The sequence below is a fragment of the Lepisosteus platostomus genome, chromosome 22, assembly GCF_059453375.1.
Source record: "Lepisosteus platostomus isolate fLepPlt1 chromosome 22, fLepPlt1.hap1, whole genome shotgun sequence".
Taxonomy (NCBI): Eukaryota; Metazoa; Chordata; class Actinopteri; order Semionotiformes; family Lepisosteidae; genus Lepisosteus; species Lepisosteus platostomus.
The window spans coordinates 4,770,358-4,796,497 of record NC_142632.1 but is presented as its reverse complement, the minus strand read 5'-3'; positions in this window follow the sequence as shown (position 1 = coordinate 4,796,497).

The window sequence follows — 26,140 nt, the reverse complement described above, 5'->3', positions numbered from 1 at the left end:
GCAAGGCTCAAAAGAGCCCACACACTCAGCCCTTAACCCCAGTGTGCAGAAATTGTCAAAACGTGTTTTTCAGCAGAAATAAACATGTTTCTGCAAGTTTGGTCAACCCCATGTAAGTTATGGGGCAGTAACATCACACTTTTCAAAACGTGTTTTTCAGCCCGAAATAAACACGTTTTTTCAGACAGCTGAATCTACTTGTAACAGCAAGGCTCAGAAGTGCCAACACACTCAGCCCTTAACCCCAGTGTGCAGAAAGGGTCAAAACGTGTTTTTCAGCAGAAATAAACATGTTTCTGCAAGTTTGGTCAACCCCATGTAAGTTATGGGGCAGTAACATCATACTTTTCAAAACGTGTTTTTCAGCCCGAAATAAACGCGTTTTTTCAGACAACTGAATCTACTTGTAACAGCAAGGCTCAGAAATGCCCACACACTCAACCCTTAACCCCAGTGTGCAGAAAGGGTCAAAACGTGTTTTTCAGCAGAAATAAACATGTTTCTGCAAGTTTGGTCAACCCCATGTAAGTTATGGGGCAGTAACATCACACTTTTCAAAACGTGTTTTTCAGCCCGAAATAAACGCGTTTTTTCAGACAACTGAATCTCCTTGTAACAGCAAGGCTCAGAAGAGCCCACACACTCAGCCCTTAACCCCAGTGTACAGAAAGTGTCAAAACGTGTTTTTCAGCTGAAATAAACATGTTTCTGCAAGTTTGGTCAACCCCATGTAAGTTATGGGGCAGTAACATCACACTTTTCAAAACGTGTTTTTCAGCCCGAAATAAACACGTTTTTTCAGACAGCTGAATCTACTTGTAACAGCAAGGCTCAGAAGTGCCAACACACTCAGCCCTTAACCCCAGTATGCAGAAAGGGTTAAAACGTGTTTTTCAGCAGAAATAAACATGTTTCTGCAAGTTTGGTCAACCCCATGTAAGTTATGGGGCAGTAACATCACACTTTTCAAAACGTGTTTTTCAGCCCGAAATAAACACGTTTTTTCAGACAGCTGAATCTCCTTGTAACAGCAAGGCTCAGAAGAGCCCACAAACTCAGCCCTTAACCCCAGTGTACAGAAAGTGTCAAAACGTGTTTTTCAGCTGAAATAAACATGTTTCTGCAAGTTTGGTCAACCCCATGTAAGTTATGGGGCAGTAACATCACACTTTTCAAAACGTGTTTTTCAGCCCGAAATAAACACGTTTTTTCAGACAGCTGAATCTACTTGTAACAGCAAGGCTCAGAAGTGCCAACACACTCAGCCCTTAACCCCAGTGTGCAGAAAGGGTCAAAACGTGTTTTTCAGCAGAAATAAACATGTTTCTGCAAGTTTGGTCAACCCCATGTAAGTTATGGGGCAGTAACATCACACTTTTCAAAACGTGTTTTTCAGCCCGAAATAAACACGTTTTTTCAAACAGCTGAATCTACTTGTAACAGCAAGGCTCAGAAGTGCCAACACACTCAGCCCTTAACCCCAGTGTGCAGAAAGGGTCAAAACGTGTTTTTCAGCAGAAATAAACATGTTTCTGCAAGTTTGGTCAACACCATGTAAGTTATGGGGCAGTAACATCACAGTTTTCAAAACGTGTTTTTCAGCCAGAAATAAACGCGTTTTTTCAGGCAACTGAATCTACTTGTAACAGCAAGGCTCAGAAGTGCCCACACACTCAACCCTTAACCCCAGTGTACAGAAAGTGTCAAAACGTGTTTTTCAGCAGAAATAAACATGTTTCTGCAAGTTTGGTCAACCCCATGTAAGTTATGGGGCAGTAACATCACACTTTTCAAAACGTGTTTTTCAGCCCGAAATAAACGCGTTTTTTCAGGCAACTGAATCTCATTGTAACAGCAAGGCTCAAAAGAGCCCACACACTCAGCCCTTAACCCCAGTGTGCAGAAATTGTCAAAACGTGTTTTTCAGCAGAAATAAACATGTTTCTGCAAGTTTGGTCAACCCCATGTAAGTTATGGGGCAGTAACATCACACTTTTCAAAACGTGTTTTTCAGCCCGAAATAAACACGTTTTTTCAGACAGCTGAATCTACTTGTAACAGCAAGGCTCAGAAGTGCCAACACACTCAGCCCTTAACCCCAGTGTGCAGAAAGGGTCAAAACGTGTTTTTCAGCAGAAATAAACATGTTTCTGCAAGTTTGGTCAACCCCATGTAAGTTATGGGGCAGTAACATCACACTTTTCAAAACGTGTTTTTCAGCCCGAAATAAACGCGTTTTTTCAGACAACTGAATCTACTTGTAACAGCAAGGCTCAGAAATGCCCACACACTCAACCCTTAACCCCAGTGTGCAGAAAGGGTCAAAACGTGTTTTTCAGCAGAAATAAACATGTTTCTGCAAGTTTGGTCAACCCCATGTAAGTTATGGGGCAGTAACATCACACTTTTCAAAACGTGTTTTTCAGCCCGAAATAAACGCGTTTTTTCAGACAACTGAATCTCCTTGTAACAGCAAGGCTCAGAAGAGCCCACACACTCAGCCCTTAACCCCAGTGTACAGAAAGTGTCAAAACGTGTTTTTCAGCTGAAATAAACATGTTTCTGCAAGTTTGGTCAACCCCATGTAAGTTATGGGGCAGTAACATCACACTTTTCAAAACGTGTTTTTCAGCCCGAAATAAACACGTTTTTTCAGACAGCTGAATCTACTTGTAACAGCAAGGCTCAGAAGTGCCAACACACTCAGCCCTTAACCCCAGTATGCAGAAAGGGTCAAAACGTGTTTTTCAGCAGAAATAAACATGTTTCTGCAAGTTTGGTCAACCCCATGTAAGTTATGGGGCAGTAACATCACACTTTTCAAAACGTGTTTTTCAGCCCGAAATAAACACGTTTTTTCAGACAGCTGAATCTACTTGTAACAGCAAGGCTCAGAAGTGCCAACACACTCAGCCCTTAACCCCAGTGTGCAGAAAGGGTCAAAACGTGTTTTTCAGCAGAAATAAACATGTTTCTGCAAGTTTGGTCAACCCCATGTAAGTTATGGGGCAGTAACATCACACTTTTCAAAACGTGTTTTTCAGCCCGAAATAAACGCGTTTTTTCAGACAACTGAATCTACTTGTAACAGCAAGGCTCAGAAATGCCCACACACTCAACCCTTAACCCCAGTGTGCAGAAAGGGTCAAAACGTGTTTTTCAGCAGAAATAAACATGTTTCTGCAAGTTTGGTCAACCCCATGTAAGTTATGGGGCAGTAACATCACACTTTTCAAAACGTGTTTTTCAGCCCGAAATAAACGCGTTTTTTCAGACAACTGAATCTCCTTGTAACAGCAAGGCTCAGAAGAGCCCACAAACTCAGCCCTTAACCCCAGTGTACAGAAAGTGTCAAAACGTGTTTTTCAGCTGAAATAAACATGTTTCTGCAAGTTTGGTCAACCCCATGTAAGTTATGGGGCAGTAACATCACACTTTTCAAAACGTGTTTTTCAGCCCGAAATAAACACGTTTTTTCAGACAGCTGAATATACTTGTAACAGCAAGGCTCAGAAGTGCCAACACACTCAGCCCTTAACCCCAGTGTGCAGAAAGGGTCAAAACGTGTTTTTCAGCAGAAATAAACATGTTTCTGCAAGTTTGGTCAACCCCATGTAAGTTATGGGGCAGTAACATCACACTTTTCAAAACGTGTTTTTCAGCCCGAAATAAACACGTTTTTTCAGACAGCTGAATCTACTTGTAACAGCAAGGCTCAGAAGTGCCAACACACTCAGCCCTTAACCCCAGTGTGCAGAAAGGGTCAAAACGTGTTTTTCAGCAGAAATAAACATGTTTCTGCAAGTTTGGTCAACACCATGTAAGTTATGGGGCAGTAACATCACAGTTTTCAAAACGTGTTTTTCAGCCCGAAATAAACGCGTTTTTTCAGACAACTGAATCTACTTGTAACAGCAATGCTCAGAAGTGCCCACACACTCAACCCTTAACCCCAGTGTGCAGAAAGGGTCAAAACGTGTTTTTCTGCAGAAATAAACATGTTTCTGCAAGTTTTGTCAACCCCATGTAAGTTATGGGGCAGTAACATCACACTTTTCAAAAAGTGTTTTTCAGCCCGAAATAAACACGTTTTTTCAGACAGCTGAATCTACTTGTAACAGCAAGGCTCAGAAGAGCCAACACACTCAGCCCTTAACCCCAGTGTGCAGAAAGGGTCAAAACGTGTTTTTCAGCAGAAATAAACATGTTTCTGCAAGTTTGGTCAACCCCATGTAAGTTATGGGGCAGTAACATCACACTTTTCAAAACGTGTTTTTCAGCCCGAAATAAACGCGTTTTTTCAGGCAACTGAATCTCCTTGTAACAGCAAGGCTCAAAAGAGCCCACACACTCAGCCCTTAACCCCAGTGTGCAGAAATTGTCAAAACGTGTTTTTCAGCAGAAATAAACATGTTTCTGCAAGTTTGGTCAACCCCATGTAAGTTATGGGGCAGTAACATCACACTTTTCAAAACGTGTTTTTCAGCCCGAAATAAACACGTTTTTTCAGACAGCTGAATCTACTTGTAACAGCAAGGCTCAGAAGAGCCAACACACTCAGCCCTTAACCCCAGTGTGCTGAAAGGGTCAAAACATGTTTTTCAGCAGAAATAAACATGTTTCTGTAAGTTTGGTCAACCCCATGTAAGTTATGGGGCAGTAACATCACACTTTTCAAAACGTGTTTTTCAGCCCGAAATAAACGCGTTTTTTCAGACAACTGAATCTACTTGTAACAGCAAGGCTCAGAAGTGCCCACACACTCAACCCTTAACCCCAGTGTGCAAAAAGGGTCAAAACGTGTTTTTCAGCAGAAATAAACATGTTTCTGCAAGTTTGGTCAACCCCATGTAAGTTATGGGGCAGTAACATCACACTTTTCAAAACGTGTTTTTCAGCCCGAAATAAACACGTTTTTTCAGACAGCTGAATCTACTTGTAACAGCAAGGCTCAGAAGTGCCAACACACTCAGCCCTTAACCCCAGTGTGCAGAAAGGGTCAAAACGTGTTTTTCAGCAGAAATAAACATGTTTCTGCAAGTTTGGTCAACCCCATGTAAGTTATGGGGCAATAACATCACACTTTTCAAAACGTGTTTTTCAGCCAGAAATAAACGCGTTTTTTCAGGCAACTGAATCTACTTGTAACAGCAAGGCTCAGAAGTGCCCACACACTCAACCCTTAACCCCAGTGTACAGAAAGTGTCAAAACGTGTTTTTCAGCAGAAATAAACATGTTTCTGCAAGTTTGGTCAACCCCATGTAAGTTATGGGGCAGTAACATCACACTTTTCAAAACGTGTTTTTCAGCCCGAAATAAACGCGTTTTTTCATGCAACTGAATCTCCTTGTAACAGCAAGGCTCAAAAGAGCCCACACACTCAGCCCTTAACCCCAGTGTGCAGAAATTGTCAAAACGTGTTTTTCAGCAGAAATAAACATGTTTCTGCAAGTTTGGTCAACCCCATGTAAGTTATGGGGCAGTAACATCACACTTTTCAAAACGTGTTTTTCAGCCCGAAATAAACACGTTTTTTCAGACAGCTGAATCTACTTGTAACAGCAAGGCTCAGAAGTGCCAACACACTCAGCCCTTAACCCCAGTGTGCAGAAAGGGTCAAAACGTGTTTTTCAGCAGAAATAAACATGTTTCTGCAAGTTTGGTCAACCCCATGTAAGTTATGGGGCAGTAACATCACACTTTTCAAAACGTGTTTTTCAGCCCGAAATAAACGCGTTTTTTCAGACAACTGAATCTCCTTGTAACAGCAAGGCTCAGAAGAGCCCACACACTCAGCCCTTAACCCCAGTGTACAGAAAGTGTCAAAACGTGTTTTTCAGCTGAAATAAACATGTTTCTGCAAGTTTGGTCAACCCCATGTAAGTTATGGGGCAGTAACATCACACTTTTCAAAACGTGTTTTTCAGCCCGAAATACGTTTTTTCAGACAGCTGAATCTACTTGTAACAGCAAGGCTCAGAAGAGCCAACACACTCAGCCCTTAACCCCAGTGTGCAGAAAGGGTCAAAACGTGTTTTTCAGCAGAAATAAACATGTTTCTGTAAGTTTGGTCAACCCCATGTAAGTTATGGGGCAGTAACATCACACTTTTCAAAACGTGTTTTTCAGCCCGAAATAAACGCGTTTTTTCAGGCAAATGAATCTCCTTGTAACAGCAAGGCTCAGAAGAGCCCACACACTCAGCCCTTAACCCCAGTGTACAGAAAGTGTCAAAACGTGTTTTTCAGCAGAAATAAACATGTTTCTGCAAGTTTGGTCAACCCCATGTAAGTTATGGGGCAGTAACATCACACTTTTCAAAACGTGTTTTTCAGCCCGAAATAAACGCGTTTTTTCAGACAACTGAATCTACTTGTAACAGCAAGGCTCAGAAGTGCCCACACACTCAACCCTTAACCCCAGTGTGCAGAAAGGGTCAAAACGTGTTTTTCAGCAGAAATAAACATGTTTCTGCAAGTTTGGTCAACCCCATGTAAGTTATGGGGCAGTAACATCACACTTTTCAAAACGTGTTTTTCAGCCCGAAATAAACACGTTTTTTCAGACAGCTGAATCTACTTGTAACAGCAAGGCTCAGAAGTGCCAACACACTCAGCCCTCTACCCCAGTGTGCAGAAAGGGTCAAAACGTGTTTTTCAGCAGAAATAAACATGTTTCTGCAAGTTTGGTCAACCCCATGTAAGTTATGGGGCAATAACATCACACTTTTCAAAACGTGTTTTTCAGCCAGAAATAAACGCGTTTTTTCAGGCAACTGAATCTACTTGTAACAGCAAGGCTCAGAAGTGCCCACACACTCAACCCTTAACCCCAGTGTACAGAAAGTGTCAAAACGTGTTTTTCAGCAGAAATAAACATGTTTCTGCAAGTTTGGTCAACCCCATGTAAGTTATGGGGCAGTAACATCACACTTTTCAAAACGTGTTTTTCAGCCCGAAATAAACGCGTTTTTTCAGGCAACTGAATCTCCTTGTAACAGCAAGGCTCAAAAGAGCCCACACACTCAGCCCTTAACCCCAGTGTGCAGAAATTGTCAAAACGTGTTTTTCAGCAGAAATAAACATGTTTCTGCAAGTTTGGTCAACCCCATGTAAGTTATGGGGCAGTAACATCACACTTTTCAAAACGTGTTTTTCAGCCCGAAATAAACACGTTTTTTCAGACAGCTGAATCTACTTGTAACAGCAAGGCTCAGAAGTGCCAACACACTCAGCCCTTAACCCCAGTGTGCAGAAAGGGTCAAAACGTGTTTTTCAGCAGAAATAAACATGTTTCTGCAAGTTTGGTCAACCCCATGTAAGTTATGGGGCAGTAACATCACACTTTTCAAAACGTGTTTTTCAGCCCGAAATAAACGCGTTTTTTCAGACAACTGAATCTCCTTGTAACAGCAAGGCTCAGAAGAGCCCACACACTCAGCCCTTAACCCCAGTGTACAGAAAGTGTCAAAACGTGTTTTTCAGCAGAAATAAACATGTTTCTGCAAGTTTGGTCAACCCCATGTAAGTTATGGGGCAGTAACATCACACTTTTCAAAACGTGTTTTTCAGCCCGAAATACGTTTTTTCAGACAGCTGAATCTACTTGTAACAGCAAGGCTCAGAAGAGCCAACACACTCAGCCCTTAACCCCAGTGTGCAGAAAGGGTCAAAACGTGTTTTTCAGCAGAAATAAACATGTTTCTGTAAGTTTGGTCAACCCCATGTAAGTTATGGGGCAGTAACATCACACTTTTCAAAACGTGTTTTTCAGCCCGAAATAAACGCGTTTTTTCAGGCAAATGAATCTCCTTGTAACAGCAAGGCTCAGAAGAGCCCACACACTCAGCCCTTAACCCCAGTGTACAGAAAGTGTCAAAACGTGTTTTTCAGCAGAAATAAACATGTTTCTGCAAGTTTGGTCAACCCCATGTAAGTTATGGGGCAGTAACATCACACTTTTCAAAACGTGTTTTTCAGCCCGAAATAAACGCGTTTTTTCAGACAACTGAATCTCCTTGTAACAGCAAGGCTCAGAAGAGCCCACGCACTCAGCCCTTAACCCCAGTGTACAGAAAGTGTCAAAACGTGTTTTTCAGCAGAAATAAACATGTTTCTGCAAGTTTGGTCAACCCCATGTAAGTTATGAGGCAGTAACATCACACTTTTCAAAACGTGTTTTTCAGCCCGAAATAAACACGTTTTTTCAGACAGCTGAATATACTTGTAACAGCAAGGCTCAGAAGTGCCAACACACTCAGCCCTTAACCCCAGTGTGCAGAAAGGGTCAAAACGTGTTTTTCAGCAGAAATAAACATGTTTCTGCAAGTTTGGTCAACCCCATGTAAGTTATGGGGCAGTAACATCACACTTTTCAAAACGTGTTTTTCAGCCCGAAATAAACGCGTTTTTTCAGACAACTGAATCTCCTTGTAACAGCAAGGCTCAGAAGAGCCCACGCACTCAGCCCTTAACCCCAGTGTACAGAAAGTGTCAAAACGTGTTTTTCAGCAGAAATAAACATGTTTCTGCAAGTTTGGTCAACCCCATGTAAGTTATGGGGCAGTAACATCACACTTTTCAAAACGTGTTTTTCAGCCCGAAATAAAAGCGTTTTTTCAGACAACTGAATCTCCTTGTAACAGCAAGGCTCAGAAGAGCCCACACACTCAGCCCTTAACCCCAGTGTACAGAAAGTGTCAAAACGTGTTTTTCAGCAGAAATAAACATGTTTCTGCAAGTTTGGTCAACCCCATGTAAGTTATGGGGCAGTAACATCACACTTTTCAAAACGTGTTTTTCAGCCCGAAATAAACGCGTTTTTTCAGACAACTGAATCTCCTTGTAACAGCAAGGCTCAGAAGAGCCCACACACTCAGCCCTTAACCCCAGTGTACAGAAAGTGTCAAAACGTGTTTTTCAGCAGAAATAAACATGTTTCTGCAAGTTTGGTCAACCCCATGTAAGTTATGGGGCAGTAACATCACACTTTCAAAACGTGTTTTTCAGCCCGAAATAAACGCGTTTTTTCAGGCAACTGAATCTCCTTGTAACAGCAAGGCTCAGAAGAGCCCACACACTCAGCCCTTAACCCCAGTGTACAGAAAGTGTCAAAACGTGTTTTTCAGCAGAAATAAACATGTTTCTGCAAGTTTGGTCAACCCCATGTAAGTTATGGGGCAGTAACATCACACTTTTCAAAACGTGTTTTTCAGCCCGAAATAAACACGTTTTTTCAGACAGCTGAATCTACTTGTAACAGCAAGGCTCAGAAGTGCCAACACACTCAGCCCTTAACCCCAGTGTGCAGAAAGGGTCAAAACGTGTTTTTCAGCCGAAATAAACATGTTTCTGCAAGTTTGGTCAACCCCATGTAAGTTATGGGGCAGTAACATCACACTTTTCAAAACGTGTTTTTCAGCCCGAAATAAACACGTTTTTTCAGACAGCTGAATCTACTTGTAACAGCAAGGCTCAGAAGTGCCAACACACTCAGCCCTTAACCCCAGTGTGCAGAAAGGGTCAAAACGTGTTTTTCAGCAGAAATAAACATGTTTCTGCAAGTTTGGTCAACCCCATGTAAGTTATGGGGCAGTAACATCACACTTTTCAAAACGTGTTTTTCAGCCCGAAATAAACACGTTTTTTCAGACTGCTGAATCTACTTGTAACAGCAAGGCTCAGAAGTGCCAACACACTCAGCCCTTAACCCCAGTGTGCAGAAAGGGTCAAAACGTGTTTTTCAGCAGAAATAAACATGTTTCTGCAAGTTTGGTCAACACCATGTAAGTTATGGGGCAGTAACATCACAGTTTTCAAAACGTGTTTTTCAGCCCGAAATAAACGCGTTTTTTCAGACAACTGAATCTACTTGTAACAGCAATGCTCAGAAGTGCCCACACACTCAACCCTTAACCACAGTGTGCAGAAAGGGTCAAAACGTGTTTTTCTGCAGAAATAAACATGTTTCTGCAAGTTTGGTCAACCCCATGTAAGTTATGGGGCAGTAACATCACACTTTTCAAAACGTGTTTTTCAGCCCGAAATAAACACGTTTTTTCAGACAGCTGAATCTACTTGTAACAGCAAGGCTCAGAAGAGCCAACACACTCAGCCCTTAACCCCAGTGTGCAGAAAGGGTCAAAACATGTTTTTCAGCAGAAATAAACATGTTTCTGCAAGTTTGGTCAACCCCATGTAAGTTATGGGGCAGTAACATCACACTTTTCAAAACGTGTTTTTCAGCCCGAAATAAACGCGTTTTTTCAGGCAACTGAATCTCCTTGTAACAGCAAGGCTCAAAAGAGCCCACACACTCAGCCCTTAACCCCAGTGTGCAGAAATTGTCAAAACGTGTTTTTCAGCAGAAATAAACATGTTTCTGCAAGTTTGGTCAACCCCATGTAAGTTATGGGGCAGTAACATCACACTTTTCAAAACGTGTTTTTCAGCCCGAAATAAACACGTTTTTTCAGACAGCTGAATCTACTTGTAACAGCAAGGCTCAGAAGTGCCAACACACTCAGCCCTTAACCCCAGTGTGCAGAAAGGGTCAAAACGTGTTTTTCAGCAGAAATAAACATGTTTCTGCAAGTTTGGTCAACCCCATGTAAGTTATGGGGCAGTAACATCATACTTTTCAAAACGTGTTTTTCAGCCCGAAATAAACGCGTTTTTTCAGACAACTGAATCTACTTGTAACAGCAAGGCTCAGAAATGCCCACACACTCAACCCTTAACCCCAGTGTGCAGAAAGGGTCAAAACGTGTTTTTCAGCAGAAATAAACATGTTTCTGCAAGTTTGGTCAACCCCATGTAAGTTATGGGGCAGTAACATCACACTTTTCAAAACGTGTTTTTCAGCCCGAAATAAACGCGTTTTTTCAGACAACTGAATCTCCTTGTAACAGCAAGGCTCAGAAGAGCCCACACACTCAGCCCTTAACCCCAGTGTACAGAAAGTGTCAAAACGTGTTTTTCAGCTGAAATAAACATGTTTCTGCAAGTTTGGTCAACCCCATGTAAGTTATGGGGCAGTAACATCACACTTTTCAAAACGTGTTTTTCAGCCCGAAATAAACACGTTTTTTCAGACAGCTGAATCTACTTGTAACAGCAAGGCTCAGAAGTGCCAACACACTCAGCCCTTAACCCCAGTATGCAGAAAGGGTTAAAACGTGTTTTTCAGCAGAAATAAACATGTTTCTGCAAGTTTGGTCAACCCCATGTAAGTTATGGGGCAGTAACATCACACTTTTCAAAACGTGTTTTTCAGCCCGAAATAAACACGTTTTTTCAGACAGCTGAATCTCCTTGTAACAGCAAGGCTCAGAAGAGCCCACAAACTCAGCCCTTAACCCCAGTGTACAGAAAGTGTCAAAACGTGTTTTTCAGCTGAAATAAACATGTTTCTGCAAGTTTGGTCAACCCCATGTAAGTTATGGGGCAGTAACATCACACTTTTCAAAACGTGTTTTTCAGCCCGAAATAAACACGTTTTTTCAGACAGCTGAATCTACTTGTAACAGCAAGGCTCAGAAGTGCCAACACACTCAGCCCTTAACCCCAGTGTGCAGAAAGGGTCAAAACGTGTTTTTCAGCAGAAATAAACATGTTTCTGCAAGTTTGGTCAACCCCATGTAAGTTATGGGGCAGTAACATCACACTTTTCAAAACGTGTTTTTCAGCCCGAAATAAACACGTTTTTTCAAACAGCTGAATCTACTTGTAACAGCAAGGCTCAGAAGTGCCAACACACTCAGCCCTTAACCCCAGTGTGCAGAAAGGGTCAAAACGTGTTTTTCAGCAGAAATAAACATGTTTCTGCAAGTTTGGTCAACACCATGTAAGTTATGGGGCAGTAACATCACAGTTTTCAAAACGTGTTTTTCAGCCAGAAATAAACGCGTTTTTTCAGGCAACTGAATCTACTTGTAACAGCAAGGCTCAGAAGTGCCCACACACTCAACCCTTAACCCCAGTGTACAGAAAGTGTCAAAACGTGTTTTTCAGCAGAAATAAACATGTTTCTGCAAGTTTGGTCAACCCCATGTAAGTTATGGGGCAGTAACATCACACTTTTCAAAACGTGTTTTTCAGCCCGAAATAAACGCGTTTTTTCAGGCAACTGAATCTCATTGTAACAGCAAGGCTCAAAAGAGCCCACACACTCAGCCCTTAACCCCAGTGTGCAGAAATTGTCAAAACGTGTTTTTCAGCAGAAATAAACATGTTTCTGCAAGTTTGGTCAACCCCATGTAAGTTATGGGGCAGTAACATCACACTTTTCAAAACGTGTTTTTCAGCCCGAAATAAACACGTTTTTTCAGACAGCTGAATCTACTTGTAACAGCAAGGCTCAGAAGTGCCAACACACTCAGCCCTTAACCCCAGTGTGCAGAAAGGGTCAAAACGTGTTTTTCAGCAGAAATAAACATGTTTCTGCAAGTTTGGTCAACCCCATGTAAGTTATGGGGCAGTAACATCACACTTTTCAAAACGTGTTTTTCAGCCCGAAATAAACGCGTTTTTTCAGACAACTGAATCTACTTGTAACAGCAAGGCTCAGAAATGCCCACACACTCAACCCTTAACCCCAGTGTGCAGAAAGGGTCAAAACGTGTTTTTCAGCAGAAATAAACATGTTTCTGCAAGTTTGGTCAACCCCATGTAAGTTATGGGGCAGTAACATCACACTTTTCAAAACGTGTTTTTCAGCCCGAAATAAACGCGTTTTTTCAGACAACTGAATCTCCTTGTAACAGCAAGGCTCAGAAGAGCCCACACACTCAGCCCTTAACCCCAGTGTACAGAAAGTGTCAAAACGTGTTTTTCAGCTGAAATAAACATGTTTCTGCAAGTTTGGTCAACCCCATGTAAGTTATGGGGCAGTAACATCACACTTTTCAAAACGTGTTTTTCAGCCCGAAATAAACACGTTTTTTCAGACAGCTGAATCTACTTGTAACAGCAAGGCTCAGAAGTGCCAACACACTCAGCCCTTAACCCCAGTATGCAGAAAGGGTCAAAACGTGTTTTTCAGCAGAAATAAACATGTTTCTGCAAGTTTGGTCAACCCCATGTAAGTTATGGGGCAGTAACATCACACTTTTCAAAACGTGTTTTTCAGCCCGAAATAAACACGTTTTTTCAGACAGCTGAATCTACTTGTAACAGCAAGGCTCAGAAGTGCCAACACACTCAGCCCTTAACCCCAGTGTGCAGAAAGGGTCAAAACGTGTTTTTCAGCAGAAATAAACATGTTTCTGCAAGTTTGGTCAACCCCATGTAAGTTATGGGGCAGTAACATCACACTTTTCAAAACGTGTTTTTCAGCCCGAAATAAACGCGTTTTTTCAGACAACTGAATCTACTTGTAACAGCAAGGCTCAGAAATGCCCACACACTCAACCCTTAACCCCAGTGTGCAGAAAGGGTCAAAACGTGTTTTTCAGCAGAAATAAACATGTTTCTGCAAGTTTGGTCAACCCCATGTAAGTTATGGGGCAGTAACATCACACTTTTCAAAACGTGTTTTTCAGCCCGAAATAAACGCGTTTTTTCAGACAACTGAATCTCCTTGTAACAGCAAGGCTCAGAAGAGCCCACAAACTCAGCCCTTAACCCCAGTGTACAGAAAGTGTCAAAACGTGTTTTTCAGCTGAAATAAACATGTTTCTGCAAGTTTGGTCAACCCCATGTAAGTTATGGGGCAGTAACATCACACTTTTCAAAACGTGTTTTTCAGCCCGAAATAAACACGTTTTTTCAGACAGCTGAATATACTTGTAACAGCAAGGCTCAGAAGTGCCAACACACTCAGCCCTTAACCCCAGTGTGCAGAAAGGGTCAAAACGTGTTTTTCAGCAGAAATAAACATGTTTCTGCAAGTTTGGTCAACCCCATGTAAGTTATGGGGCAGTAACATCACACTTTTCAAAACGTGTTTTTCAGCCCGAAATAAACACGTTTTTTCAGACAGCTGAATCTACTTGTAACAGCAAGGCTCAGAAGTGCCAACACACTCAGCCCTTAACCCCAGTGTGCAGAAAGGGTCAAAACGTGTTTTTCAGCAGAAATAAACATGTTTCTGCAAGTTTGGTCAACACCATGTAAGTTATGGGGCAGTAACATCACAGTTTTCAAAACGTGTTTTTCAGCCCGAAATAAACGCGTTTTTTCAGACAACTGAATCTACTTGTAACAGCAATGCTCAGAAGTGCCCACACACTCAACCCTTAACCCCAGTGTGCAGAAAGGGTCAAAACGTGTTTTTCTGCAGAAATAAACATGTTTCTGCAAGTTTTGTCAACCCCATGTAAGTTATGGGGCAGTAACATCACACTTTTCAAAAAGTGTTTTTCAGCCCGAAATAAACACGTTTTTTCAGACAGCTGAATCTACTTGTAACAGCAAGGCTCAGAAGAGCCAACACACTCAGCCCTTAACCCCAGTGTGCAGAAAGGGTCAAAACGTGTTTTTCAGCAGAAATAAACATGTTTCTGCAAGTTTGGTCAACCCCATGTAAGTTATGGGGCAGTAACATCACACTTTTCAAAATGTGTTTTTCAGCCCGAAATAAACGCGTTTTTTCAGGCAACTGAATCTCCTTGTAACAGCAAGGCTCAAAAGAGCCCACACACTCAGCCCTTAACCCCAGTGTGCAGAAATTGTCAAAACGTGTTTTTCAGCAGAAATAAACATGTTTCTGCAAGTTTGGTCAACCCCATGTAAGTTATGGGGCAGTAACATCACACTTTTCAAAACGTGTTTTTCAGCCCGAAATAAACACGTTTTTTCAGACAGCTGAATCTACTTGTAACAGCAAGGCTCAGAAGAGCCAACACACTCAGCCCTTAACCCCAGTGTGCTGAAAGGGTCAAAACATGTTTTTCAGCAGAAATAAACATGTTTCTGTAAGTTTGGTCAACCCCATGTAAGTTATGGGGCAGTAACATCACACTTTTCAAAACGTGTTTTTCAGCCCGAAATAAACGCGTTTTTTCAGACAACTGAATCTACTTGTAACAGCAAGGCTCAGAAGTGCCCACACACTCAACCCTTAACCCCAGTGTGCAGAAAGGGTCAAAACGTGTTTTTCAGCAGAAATAAACATGTTTCTGCAAGTTTGGTCAACCCCATGTAAGTTATGGGGCAGTAACATCACACTTTTCAAAACGTGTTTTTCAGCCCGAAATAAACACGTTTTTTCAGACAGCTGAATCTACTTGTAACAGCAAGGCTCAGAAGTGCCAACACACTCAGCCCTTAACCCCAGTGTGCAGAAAGGGTCAAAACGTGTTTTTCAGCAGAAATAAACATGTTTCTGCAAGTTTGGTCAACCCCATGTAAGTTATGGGGCAATAACATCACACTTTTCAAAACGTGTTTTTCAGCCAGAAATAAACGCGTTTTTTCAGGCAACTGAATCTACTTGTAACAGCAAGGCTCAGAAGTGCCCACACACTCAACCCTTAACCCCAGTGTACAGAAAGTGTCAAAACGTGTTTTTCAGCAGAAATAAACATGTTTCTGCAAGTTTGGTCAACCCCATGTAAGTTATGGGGCAGTAACATCACACTTTTCAAAACGTGTTTTTCAGCCCGAAATAAACGCGTTTTTTCATGCAACTGAATCTCCTTGTAACAGCAAGGCTCAAAAGAGCCCACACACTCAGCCCTTAACCCCAGTGTGCAGAAATTGTCAAAACGTGTTTTTCAGCAGAAATAAACATGTTTCTGCAAGTTTGGTCAACCCCATGTAAGTTATGGGGCAGTAACATCACACTTTTCAAAACGTGTTTTTCAGCCCGAAATAAACACGTTTTTTCAGACAGCTGAATCTACTTGTAACAGCAAGGCTCAGAAGTGCCAACACACTCAGCCCTTAACCCCAGTGTGCAGAAAGGGTCAAAACGTGTTTTTCAGCAGAAATAAACATGTTTCTGCAAGTTTGGTCAACCCCATGTAAGTTATGGGGCAGTAACATCACACTTTTCAAAACGTGTTTTTCAGCCCGAAATAAACGCGTTTTTTCAGACAACTGAATCTCCTTGTAACAGCAAGGCTCAGAAGAGCCCACACACTCAGCCCTTAACCCCAGTGTACAGAAAGTGTCAAAACGTGTTTTTCAGCTGAAATAAACATGTTTCTGCAAGTTTGGTCAACCCCATGTAAGTTATGGGGCAGTAACATCACACTTTTCAAAACGTGTTTTTCAGCCCGAAATACGTTTTTTCAGACAGCTGAATCTACTTGTAACAGCAAGGCTCAGAAGAGCCAACACACTCAGCCCTTAACCCCAGTGTGCAGAAAGGGTCAAAACGTGTTTTTCAGCAGAAATAAACATGTTTCTGTAAGTTTGGTCAACCCCATGTAAGTTATGGGGCAGTAACATCACACTTTTCAAAACGTGTTTTTCAGCCCGAAATAAACGCGTTTTTTCAGGCAAATGAATCTCCTTGTAACAGCAAGGCTCAGAAGAGCCCACACACTCAGCCCTTAACCCCAGTGTACAGAAAGTGTCAAAACGTGTTTTTCAGCAGAAATAAACATGTTTCTGCAAGTTTGGTCAACCCCATGTAAGTTATGGGGCAGTAACATCACACTTTTCAAAACGTGTTTTTCAGCCCGAAATAAACGCGTTTTTTCAGACAACTGAATCTACTTGTAACAGCAAGGCTCAGAAGTGCCCACACACTCAACCCTTAACCCCAGTGTGCAGAAAGGGTCAAAACGTGTTTTTCAGCAGAAATAAACATGTTTCTGCAAGTTTGGTCAACCCCATGTAAGTTATGGGGCAGTAACATCACACTTTTCAAAACGTGTTTTTCAGCCCGAAATAAACACGTTTTTTCAGACAGCTGAATCTACTTGTAACAGCAAGGCTCAGAAGTGCCAACACACTCAGCCCTCTACCCCAGTGTGCAGAAAGGGTCAAAACGTGTTTTTCAGCAGAAATAAACATGTTTCTGCAAGTTTGGTCAACCCCATGTAAGTTATGGGGCAATAACATCACACTTTTCAAAACGTGTTTTTCAGCCAGAAATAAACGCGTTTTTTCAGGCAACTGAATCTACTTGTAACAGCAAGGCTCAGAAGTGCCCACACACTCAACCCTTAACCCCAGTGTACAGAAAGTGTCAAAACGTGTTTTTCAGCAGAAATAAACATGTTTCTGCAAGTTTGGTCAACCCCATGTAAGTTATGGGGCAGTAACATCACACTTTTCAAAACGTGTTTTTCAGCCCGAAATAAACGCGTTTTTTCAGGCAACTGAATCTCCTTGTAACAGCAAGGCTCAGAAGAGCCCACACACTCAGCCCTTAACCCCAGTGTACAGAAAGTGTCAAAACGTGTTTTTCAGCAGAAATAAACATGTTTCTGCAAGTTTGGTCAACCCCATGTAAGTTATGGGGCAGTAACATCACACTTTTCAAAACGTGTTTTTCAGCCCGAAATACGTTTTTTCAGACAGCTGAATCTACTTGTAACAGCAAGGCTCAGAAGAGCCAACACACTCAGCCCTTAACCCCAGTGTGCAGAAAGGGTCAAAACGTGTTTTTCAGCAGAAATAAACATGTTTCTGTAAGTTTGGTCAACCCCATGTAAGTTATGGGGCAGTAACATCACACTTTTCAAAACGTGTTTTTCAGCCCGAAATAAACGCGTTTTTTCAGGCAAATGAATCTCCTTGTAACAGCAAGGCTCAGAAGAGCCCACACACTCAGCCCTTAACCCCAGTGTACAGAAAGTGTCAAAACGTGTTTTTCAGCAGAAATAAACATGTTTCTGCAAGTTTGGTCAACCCCATGTAAGTTATGGGGCAGTAACATCACACTTTTCAAAACGTGTTTTTCAGCCCGAAATAAACGCGTTTTTTCAGACAACTGAATCTCCTTGTAACAGCAAGGCTCAGAAGAGCCCACGCACTCAGCCCTTAACCCCAGTGTACAGAAAGTGTCAAAACGTGTTTTTCAGCAGAAATAAACATGTTTCTGCAAGTTTGGTCAACCCCATGTAAGTTATGAGGCAGTAACATCACACTTTTCAAAACGTGTTTTTCAGCCCGAAATAAACACGTTTTTTCAGACAGCTGAATATACTTGTAACAGCAAGGCTCAGAAGTGCCAACACACTCAGCCCTTAACCCCAGTGTGCAGAAAGGGTCAAAACGTGTTTTTCTGCAGAAATAAACATGTTTCTGCAAGTTTTGTCAACCCCATGTAAGTTATGGGGCAGTAACATCACACTTTTCAAAAAGTGTTTTTCAGCCCGAAATAAACACGTTTTTTCAGACAGCTGAATCTACTTGTAACAGCAAGGCTCAGAAGAGCCAACACACTCAGCCCTTAACCCCAGTGTGCAGAAAGGGTCAAAACGTGTTTTTCAGCAGAAATAAACATGTTTCTGCAAGTTTGGTCAACCCCATGTAAGTTATGGGGCAGTAACATCACACTTTTCAAAATGTGTTTTTCAGCCCGAAATAAACGCGTTTTTTCAGGCAACTGAATCTCCTTGTAACAGCAAGGCTCAAAAGAGCCCACACACTCAGCCCTTAACCCCAGTGTGCAGAAATTGTCAAAACGTGTTTTTCAGCAGAAATAAACATGTTTCTGCAAGTTTGGTCAACCCCATGTAAGTTATGGGGCAGTAACATCACACTTTTCAAAACGTGTTTTTCAGCCCGAAATAAACACGTTTTTTCAGACAGCTGAATCTACTTGTAACAGCAAGGCTCAGAAGAGCCAACACACTCAGCCCTTAACCCCAGTGTGCTGAAAGGGTCAAAACATGTTTTTCAGCAGAAATAAACATGTTTCTGTAAGTTTGGTCAACCCCATGTAAGTTATGGGGCAGTAACATCACACTTTTCAAAACGTGTTTTTCAGCCCGAAATAAACGCGTTTTTTCAGACAACTGAATCTACTTGTAACAGCAAGGCTCAGAAGTGCCCACACACTCAACCCTTAACCCCAGTGTGCAGAAAGGGTCAAAACGTGTTTTTCAGCAGAAATAAACATGTTTCTGCAAGTTTGGTCAACCCCATGTAAGTTATGGGGCAGTAACATCACACTTTTCAAAACGTGTTTTTCAGCCCGAAATAAACACGTTTTTTCAGACAGCTGAATCTACTTGTAACAGCAAGGCTCAGAAGTGCCAACACACTCAGCCCTTAACCCCAGTGTGCAGAAAGGGTCAAAACGTGTTTTTCAGCAGAAATAAACATGTTTCTGCAAGTTTGGTCAACCCCATGTAAGTTATGGGGCAATAACATCACACTTTTCAAAACGTGTTTTTCAGCCAGAAATAAACGCGTTTTTTCAGGCAACTGAATCTACTTGTAACAGCAAGGCTCAGAAGTGCCCACACACTCAACCCTTAACCCCAGTGTACAGAAAGTGTCAAAACGTGTTTTTCAGCAGAAATAAACATGTTTCTGCAAGTTTGGTCAACCCCATGTAAGTTATGGGGCAGTAACATCACACTTTTCAAAACGTGTTTTTCAGCCCGAAATAAACGCGTTTTTTCATGCAACTGAATCTCCTTGTAACAGCAAGGCTCAAAAGAGCCCACACACTCAGCCCTTAACCCCAGTGTGCAGAAATTGTCAAAACGTGTTTTTCAGCAGAAATAAACATGTTTCTGCAAGTTTGGTCAACCCCATGTAAGTTATGGGGCAGTAACATCACACTTTTCAAAACGTGTTTTTCAGCCCGAAATAAACACGTTTTTTCAGACAGCTGAATCTACTTGTAACAGCAAGGCTCAGAAGTGCCAACACACTCAGCCCTTAACCCCAGTGTGCAGAAAGGGTCAAAACGTGTTTTTCAGCAGAAATAAACATGTTTCTGCAAGTTTGGTCAACCCCATGTAAGTTATGGGGCAGTAACATCACACTTTTCAAAACGTGTTTTTCAGCCCGAAATAAACGCGTTTTTTCAGACAACTGAATCTCCTTGTAACAGCAAGGCTCAGAAGAGCCCACACACTCAGCCCTTAACCCCAGTGTACAGAAAGTGTCAAAACGTGTTTTTCAGCTGAAATAAACATGTTTCTGCAAGTTTGGTCAACCCCATGTAAGTTATGGGGCAGTAACATCACACTTTTCAAAACGTGTTTTTCAGCCCGAAATACGTTTTTTCAGACAGCTGAATCTACTTGTAACAGCAAGGCTCAGAAGAGCCAACACACTCAGCCCTTAACCCCAGTGTGCAGAAAGGGTCAAAACGTGTTTTTCAGCAGAAATAAACATGTTTCTGTAAGTTTGGTCAACCCCATGTAAGTTATGGGGCAGTAACATCACACTTTTCAAAACGTGTTTTTCAGCCCGAAATAAACGCGTTTTTTCAGGCAAATGAATCTCCTTGTAACAGCAAGGCTCAGAAGAGCCCACACACTCAGCCCTTAACCCCAGTGTACAGAAAGTGTCAAAACGTGTTTTTCAGCAGAAATAAACATGTTTCTGCAAGTTTGGTCAACCCCATGTAAGTTATGGGGCAGTAACATCACACTTTTCAAAACGTGTTTTTCAGCCCGAAATAAACGCGTTTTTTCAGACAACTGAATCTACTTGTAACAGCAAGGCTCAGAAGTGCCCACACACTCAACCCTTAACCCCAGTGTGCAGAAAGGGTCAAAACGTGTTTTTCAGCAGAAATAAACATGTTTCTGCAAGTTTGGTCAACCCCATGTAAGTTATGGGGCAGTAACATCACACTTTTCAAAACGTGTTTTTCAGCCCGAAATAAACACGTTTTTTCAGACAGCTGAATCTACTTGTAACAGCAAGGCTCAGAAGTGCCAACACACTCAGCCCTCTACCCCAGTGTGCAGAAAGGGTCAAAACGTGTTTTTCAGCAGAAATAAACATGTTTCTGCAAGTTTGGTCAACCCCATGTAAGTTATGGGGCAATAACATCACACTTTTCAAAACGTGTTTTTCAGCCAGAAATAAACGCGTTTTTTCAGGCAACTGAATCTACTTGTAACAGCAAGGCTCAGAAGTGCCCACACACTCAACCCTTAACCCCAGTGTACAGAAAGTGTCAAAACGTGTTTTTCAGCAGAAATAAACATGTTTCTGCAAGTTTGGTCAACCCCATGTAAGTTATGGGGCAGTAACATCACACTTTTCAAAACGTGTTTTTCAGCCCGAAATAAACGCGTTTTTTCAGGCAACTGAATCTCCTTGTAACAGCAAGGCTCAGAAGAGCCCACACACTCAGCCCTTAACCCCAGTGTACAGAAAGTGTCAAAACGTGTTTTTCAGCAGAAATAAACATGTTTCTGCAAGTTTGGTCAACCCCATGTAAGTTATGGGGCAGTAACATCACACTTTTCAAAACGTGTTTTTCAGCCCGAAATACGTTTTTTCAGACAGCTGAATCTACTTGTAACAGCAAGGCTCAGAAGAGCCAACACACTCAGCCCTTAACCCCAGTGTGCAGAAAGGGTCAAAACGTGTTTTTCAGCAGAAATAAACATGTTTCTGTAAGTTTGGTCAACCCCATGTAAGTTATGGGGCAGTAACATCACACTTTTCAAAACGTGTTTTTCAGCCCGAAATAAACGCGTTTTTTCAGGCAAATGAATCTCCTTGTAACAGCAAGGCTCAGAAGAGCCCACACACTCAGCCCTTAACCCCAGTGTACAGAAAGTGTCAAAACGTGTTTTTCAGCAGAAATAAACATGTTTCTGCAAGTTTGGTCAACCCCATGTAAGTTATGGGGCAGTAACATCACACTTTTCAAAACGTGTTTTTCAGCCCGAAATAAACGCGTTTTTTCAGACAACTGAATCTCCTTGTAACAGCAAGGCTCAGAAGAGCCCACGCACTCAGCCCTTAACCCCAGTGTACAGAAAGTGTCAAAACGTGTTTTTCAGCAGAAATAAACATGTTTCTGCAAGTTTGGTCAACCCCATGTAAGTTATGAGGCAGTAACATCACACTTTTCAAAACGTGTTTTTCAGCCCGAAATAAACACGTTTTTTCAGACAGCTGAATATACTTGTAACAGCAAGGCTCAGAAGTGCCAACACACTCAGCCCTTAACCCCAGTGTGCAGAAAGGGTCAAAACGTGTTTTTCAGCAGAAATAAACATGTTTCTGCAAGTTTGGTCAACCCCATGTAAGTTATGGGGCAGTAACATCACACTTTTCAAAACGTGTTTTTCAGCCCGAAATAAACGCGTTTTTTCAGACAACTGAATCTCCTTGTAACAGCAAGGCTCAGAAGAGCCCACGCACTCAGCCCTTAACCCCAGTGTACAGAAAGTGTCAAAACGTGTTTTTCAGCAGAAATAAACATGTTTCTGCAAGTTTGGTCAACCCCATGTAAGTTATGGGGCAGTAACATCACACTTTTCAAAACGTGTTTTTCAGCCCGAAATAAAAGCGTTTTTTCAGACAACTGAATCTCCTTGTAACAGCAAGGCTCAGAAGAGCCCACACACTCAGCCCTTAACCCCAGTGTACAGAAAGTGTCAAAACGTGTTTTTCAGCAGAAATAAACATGTTTCTGCAAGTTTGGTCAACCCCATGTAAGTTATGGGGCAGTAACATCACACTTTTCAAAACGTGTTTTTCAGCCCGAAATAAACGCGTTTTTTCAGACAACTGAATCTCCTTGTAACAGCAAGGCTCAGAAGAGCCCACACACTCAGCCCTTAACCCCAGTGTACAGAAAGTGTCAAAACGTGTTTTTCAGCAGAAATAAACATGTTTCTGCAAGTTTGGTCAACCCCATGTAAGTTATGGGGCAGTAACATCACACTTTTCAAAACGTGTTTTTCAGCCCGAAATAAACGCGTTTTTTCAGGCAACTGAATCTCCTTGTAACAGCAAGGCTCAGAAGAGCCCACACACTCAGCCCTTAACCCCAGTGTACAGAAAGTGTCAAAACGTGTTTTTCAGCAGAAATAAACATGTTTCTGCAAGTTTGGTCAACCCCATGTAAGTTATGGGGCAGTAACATCACACTTTTCAAAACGTGTTTTTCAGCCCGAAATAAACACGTTTTTTCAGACAGCTGAATCTACTTGTAACAGCAAGGCTCAGAAGTGCCAACACACTCAGCCCTTAACCCCAGTGTGCAGAAAGGGTCAAAACGTGTTTTTCAGCCGAAATAAACATGTTTCTGCAAGTTTGGTCAACCCCATGTAAGTTATGGGGCAGTAACATCACACTTTTCAAAACGTGTTTTTCAGCCCGAAATAAACGCGTTTTTTCAGACAACTGAATCTCCTTGTAACAGCAAGGCTCAGAAGAGCCCACACACTCAGCCCTTAACCCCAGTGTACAGAAAGTGTCAAAACGTGTTTTTCAGCAGAAATAAACATGTTTCTGCAAGTTTGGTCAACCCCATTTAAGTTATGGGGCAGTAACATCACACTTTTCAAAACGTGTTTTTCAGCCCGAAATAAACGCGTTTTTTCAGGCAACTGAATCTCCTTGTAACAGCAAGGCTCAAAAGAGCCCACACACTCAGCCCTTAACCCCAGTGTGCAGAAATTGTCAAAACGTGTTTTTCAGCAGAAATAAACATGTTTCTGCAAGTTTGGTCAACCCCATGTAAGTTATGGGGCAGTAACATCACACTTTTCAAAACGTGTTTTTCAGCCCGAAATAAACACGTTTTTTCAGACAGCTGAATCTACTTGTAACAGCAAGGCTCAGAAGTGCCAACACACTCAGCCCTTAACCCCAGTGTGCAGAAAGGGTCAAAACGTGTTTTTCAGCAGAAATAAACATGTTTCTGCAAGTTTGGTCAACCCCATGTAAGTTATGGGGCAGTAACATCACACTTTTCAAAACGTGTTTTTCAGCCCGAAATAAACACGTTTTTTCAGACAGCTGAATCTACTTGTAACAGCAAGGCTCAGAAGTGCCAACACACTCAGCCCTTAACCCCAGTGTGCAGAAAGGGTCAAAACGTGTTTTTCAGCAGAAATAAACATGTTTCTGCAAGTTTGGTCAACCCCATGTAAGTTATGGGGCAGTAACATCACACTTTTCAAAACGTGTTTTTCAGCCCGAAATAAACACGTTTTTTCAGACTGCTGAATCTACTTGTAACAGCAAGGCTCAGAAGTGCCAACACACTCAGCCCTTAACCCCAGTGTGCAGAAAGTGTCAAAACGTGTTTTTCAGCTGAAATAAACATGTTTCTGCAAGTTTGGTCAACCCCATGTAAGTTATGGGGCAGTAACATCACACTTTTCAAAACGTGTTTTTCAGCCCGAAATAAACACGTTTTTTCAGACAGCTGAATATACTTGTAACAGCAAGGCTCAGAAGTGCCAACACACTCAGCCCTTAACCCCAGTGTGCAGAAAGGGTCAAAACGTGTTTTTCAGCAGAAATAAACATGTTTCTGCAAGTTTGGTCAACCCCATGTAAGTTATGGGGCAGTAACATCACACTTTTCAAAACGTGTTTTTCAGCCCGAAATAAACACGTTTTTTCAGACAGCTGAATCTACTTGTAACAGCAAGGCTCAGAAGTGCCAACACACTCAGCCCTTAACCCCAGTGTGCAGAAAGGGTCAAAACGTGTTTTTCAGCAGAAATAAACATGTTTCTGCAAGTTTGGTCAACACCATGTAAGTTATGGGGCAGTAACATCACAGTTTTCAAAACGTGTTTTTCAGCCCGAAATAAACGCGTTTTTTCAGACAACTGAATCTACTTGTAACAGCAATGCTCAGAAGTGCCCACACACTCAACCCTTAACCCCAGTGTGCAGAAAGGGTCAAAACGTGTTTTTCTGCAGAAATAAACATGTTTCTGCAAGTTTTGTCAACCCCATGTAAGTTATGGGGCAGTAACATCACACTTTTCAAAAAGTGTTTTTCAGCCCGAAATAAACACGTTTTTTCAGACAGCTGAATCTACTTGTAACAGCAAGGCTCAGAAGAGCCAACACACTCAGCCCTTAACCCCAGTGTGCAGAAAGGGTCAAAACGTGTTTTTCAGCAGAAATAAACATGTTTCTGCAAGTTTGGTCAACCCCATGTAAGTTATGGGGCAGTAACATCACACTTTTCAAAATGTGTTTTTCAGCCCGAAATAAACGCGTTTTTTCAGGCAACTGAATCTCCTTGTAACAGCAAGGCTCAAAAGAGCCCACACACTCAGCCCTTAACCCCAGTGTGCAGAAATTGTCAAAACGTGTTTTTCAGCAGAAATAAACATGTTTCTGCAAGTTTGGTCAACCCCATGTAAGTTATGGGGCAGTAACATCACACTTTTCAAAACGTGTTTTTCAGCCCGAAATAAACACGTTTTTTCAGACAGCTGAATCTACTTGTAACAGCAAGGCTCAGAAGAGCCAACACACTCAGCCCTTAACCCCAGTGTGCTGAAAGGGTCAAAACATGTTTTTCAGCAGAAATAAACATGTTTCTGTAAGTTTGGTCAACCCCATGTAAGTTATGGGGCAGTAACATCACACTTTTCAAAACGTGTTTTTCAGCCCGAAATAAACGCGTTTTTTCAGACAACTGAATCTACTTGTAACAGCAAGGCTCAGAAGTGCCCACACACTCAACCCTTAACCCCAGTGTGCAGAAAGGGTCAAAACGTGTTTTTCAGCAGAAATAAACATGTTTCTGCAAGTTTGGTCAACCCCATGTAAGTTATGGGGCAGTAACATCACACTTTTCAAAACGTGTTTTTCAGCCCGAAATAAACACGTTTTTTCAGACAGCTGAATCTACTTGTAACAGCAAGGCTCAGAAGTGCCAACACACTCAGCCCTTAACCCCAGTGTGCAGAAAGGGTCAAAACGTGTTTTTCAGCAGAAATAAACATGTTTCTGCAAGTTTGGTCAACCCCATGTAAGTTATGGGGCAATAACATCACACTTTTCAAAACGTGTTTTTCAGCCAGAAATAAACGCGTTTTTTCAGGCAACTGAATCTACTTGTAACAGCAAGGCTCAGAAGTGCCCACACACTCAACCCTTAACCCCAGTGTACAGAAAGTGTCAAAACGTGTTTTTCAGCAGAAATAAACATGTTTCTGCAAGTTTGGTCAACCCCATGTAAGTTATGGGGCAGTAACATCACACTTTTCAAAACGTGTTTTTCAGCCCGAAATAAACGCGTTTTTTCATGCAACTGAATCTCCTTGTAACAGCA